The following is a 4,117-nucleotide window of genomic DNA, read 5'->3' on the forward strand; positions in this document are numbered from 1 at the left end:
AACTTACATGCAGTTCATAAAAATTTGTATCATAAACTTTTGGGTAGTCATTGCATGTTCACGAATGTTGCCACTGTATTAGGTTTGTCATATTAAATTAATAAAGGACAGGAAAGTTACTGCTTAACTGTTTTTCAAAAGTAGGCAGAATGGATCACAGGGGCTGACTAACTTCCTGCTGTGGGATAATCCATTATAACTATTCTGGTCAAAATCCATTTCTTTAATCATTGAAGAGTTATGCATAAAATAGTAGTTGAATATGAATGAAACAAAATACTTTTTCTCCTCTATTTTCCTTTTATTTTTAGTATTCACAGACATGTAGGAAAAATCTTAAGTAGTTAATTCATGTGTTTTTTTTCAAATTGCAATTTTATTGCAAATAATAATGTTATTGACTTCATATCATATATGTAATCATCTTTTCTTCTTTCTTCTAAATAACAGGGTTTTCAAAATTATTACAATTAGTTCAAGTTTGTATATTCAGATCTTGAAAGAATCAGAGACTTGTGTTAAAAATATTTTGTTTTAACTTTAACTACTCTCCGTCTGCTTTTATTTTTTTAAAGAAACTACTGTAAATTTCATGGTGGACTATGATTATTTCACTATAAATTAAAAATGTTAGAAATGAGTATTTTTATGAACTTGTTATTTTTCATGATTATGAACATAATGCATGGTCACTGGAAAATAAAAACAAAACTATAAAGGAAGACCCATAATCAAATAAAATTATATCTATCATCTAGGAATAACCACAGTTGAAGGTTTTTATATATACATTCAGACTTTTCTAATATACCTCTATATTTTAGATATATATTAATATCAGTATAACTCTTTTATTCACATATATTCAATGACATGTAATTTATATATATGTATTTACATGTAAACATAAGTGCCTATATATTACAGAAAAGATTTATAGCACAGATAATTTTATAACCAGTCTTTGCTTATGGAAGTTAGGAATAAGAAATATGATTTGAGTCTTCATGAGTAGGTAGAGAAGGGAGCCCTGCCATTAGCTTAACCTTTTATTTTATTCTTTACAAAAAATCCTTTCCATATAAATACAGTAAAACAAAATAAACGATTATATTTATTTATTTATTGTTTGAAAATTAATGTCTTTATTAGTGTTTGAGGAATACGGTTTTACCAACTGTATTGATTACACGCTAATAATCAAAACAGAGACTCAGTATCCATTCCACAAGAATTAAACTTACCAACACAGTTGTTCAATACGAGTTTCAGGAAAAGAAATCTTAAACAGAGAAAATGTTTTTGGTAGAGAACGTACGGAAAAATGATTCATAGAGAGAAAACAAGCAAGACTTTAAAAACGTAAACGATAATGCCACTATTTTTAATTAAACTGAGACATGAAAAATTAAATATAACTGCATTTAAATTAGGGAGAAAGAAAGGATAACAATAAATGAGCAGTGCCCATAATGTATTCTGTGATCATCACAGTGACAGTGTTAACCAGGCAGCTGGGCCTGGTGAGACAATTTTTTCTCTGCTACGAGGATCAGCCTGCCAAGCAGACAGCATGGATGTAGATTGTGATGGTTAACTTTATGTGCCGACTTGACTGGCCATGGGCACCCAGATTAAACATTGTTTCTGGGTGTGTCCTTGAGGATGTTTCGAGATGAGATGAGCATTGGAATCAGTGGACTCAGTGAAACAGACTGACCTCCCTTGTGTGTGTGGGCATCCTCCCATCCATCCAAGACCCGAACAGAACGAAAGGTGGAGGAAGGCAGGAGGAATTTGCTCTTTTTCTTCCTGCCTCACTGCTGAGCTGAAACATCTCATCTCATCTGATCTGGCCCGGCTCCCCTGTTTCCAGGCCGTCACACTCAGACTGAATCACACCACCGGCTTTCCTGGGCCTCCAGCTTGCAGACGGCAGATCTGGGGGCCTCTCAGCCTCCATAATCACATCAGCCAATTCCTCATAATAAACCTCTGCAGGTAGATGATAGATAGATAGATGATTGATAGGCAGATAGCTATAGAGACAGATATAGTTAGATGGATAACCTACTGTTCTGTTTCTCTGGAGAATGCTCACTGAGACACAGATAGACTAACAGTCTCCCCAAGTGCGGAAGAGAAACTCCATTAAATTCTTACAATCCAACCACTTGTTTTCCATGACCACTATCAATCTGCTTACACATCTTATTTTATCATCTTTTTCATCTCAATATACTCTTATTACAATTTCATTACAGGTCGATGTTTACAGATTGATTTACACTGAATGTATTTCAGGTAAGCTGTTCCTTAACCACATATGGGAAAGCAGAATAACCACGTGGATGGGCTGCCTCCAAATCCAACTTTTTCCTATAGACTGAAATATCATTAGTGGAATTTAGACACTAATGACCTTTACTTCTAAAGAGCCTGGATGTCCTTGGTCTCATCTTCTTGAACTTTGACTTTTATTATCACATCTGCACCTGTCTTCCTGGGGTTGGCAGCACTGTCACTAAACACCAAAACTAAATATGAACATTTTTTAGTTCCATTGTATGCCTAGAACAGAGGCTTACATGGTAGGTGATTAAATATTTACTGTAAGAAAGTGGATTTTAAAATATACATTATTTAAGTTTTATTTTTACAAGAAACAAACAAAAAAGAAAATGAAAAAGCTAAAGAAATTATATATAAAGAAATTGCATGTAAGGAAACGATAGGAATAGCTTCTATCTCTACCGTTGGCTGGTTCAGAAGCTCAAAAGGGCCTTATGTTATAACATATCGGGTAAGTCCTCCCCCTCAGACCTCTGATAGCCTCCGGCAGTGTTGTAAAATATTCAGCATTACGTGAAACCTCTTTTCAACTTTCAAAGCCGTCAACTCCTTTATGTCAGCTTCCACTACAAAATAATAGTCTTTGGTTTCCTTCATTTCTTCATCAATAAATCTGTGATAGAGACTTCTGGCCACAGAACTCATAGACTTTTTTGGTTGATATAGGATCTTATATTTACTAACTACTGCCTTGTTGATTTCTTTTTTTAAAAAATTTTGTTTATTTTTGTCTCCGTTGGGTCTTCATCGTTGGGTCTTCGTTGCTGTGCATGGGCTTTCTCTAGTTGTGGTGAGCAGGGGCTACTCTTTGTTGCAGTGTGTGGGCTTCTCATTGCAGTGCCTTCTCTTGTTGCAGAGCACGGGCTCTAGGCACGTGAGCTTCAGTAGTTGTGACACACAGGCTCTAGAACACAGGCTCAGTAGTTGTGGCACACGGGCTTAGTTGCTCCATGGCATGTGGGATCTTCCCGAACCAGGGATCAAACCTGTGGCCCCTGCATCGGCAGGCGGATTCTAACCACTGTGCCACCAGAGAAGTCCCTGCCTTGTTGATTTTTTAATAACATCATTAATTTGACAATAGGTTAGGTTATGTCGTTAATTTGACAATAGGTTAGGTGGGATTTCATGTACACAAGAATGCCATTAAACTCATCAGAAGTTATAAATGACATTTCTTTAATATTTCTTTGCTCTTTGGGGGGCTTCTTTGTGGGTGCAGGTTCCTCATCTTTGACTGGTTGTTCAGGGTCAAGATCTGATCCATTACAAAGTTCTGGGTTACTTGAGGCAAATGGGAAGGAATGTTTTCTTTGAGATGTTCCATCTTTACAATCTTCTCCAAGAGGTTCAAAGAGTTCCTTGAGTGAATTGTTGGTTTGTTCTTGATACTGAATTTCCAATTCCAATTTATTTAGAAGTTCATTTACTGCAATGATCTCATCTCCTATTTTAATACAGTCCACAATTTCTCAATGACGGGTTTTTTTAAATATTTCCAATCTTTTCATTAATATGAGAACATAATTGTACCAGAAATGAGGAGGCCATCCTTTAAGCCTCTAGTGCGGGTCCAGGAGCAAAGCGCCCACTCAGTGGTGTCACGAGGCGTCGAGACCCCTCCAGTCTGTGCCGCAAGCCCAGGATCAGGAGACCCAACTCAGGGAGCGAAATTCAAACTGCCCCTGGGACTTGGTGCAGAGCAAGTGCACATCAGCGCCCCAGGCAGGCTGCTTGGGGGTCGCGCGCGTTTCCGCCTCTTTTT

The 4,117-nt window shown here is 37.0% G+C and overlaps 1 pseudogene; it reads right to left on the reverse strand.

The window, feature by feature from the left end:
- Positions 1 to 2,784: 2,784 nt before the first annotated feature.
- LOC101337943 (SKA complex subunit 1-like) lies at positions 2,785 to 3,903 on the reverse strand (annotated as a pseudogene).
- Positions 3,904 to 4,117: the final 214 nt, after the last annotated feature.

This window comes from Tursiops truncatus, chromosome 5 (genome assembly GCF_011762595.2).
Source record: "Tursiops truncatus isolate mTurTru1 chromosome 5, mTurTru1.mat.Y, whole genome shotgun sequence".
Classification (NCBI taxonomy): Eukaryota; Metazoa; Chordata; class Mammalia; order Artiodactyla; family Delphinidae; genus Tursiops; species Tursiops truncatus.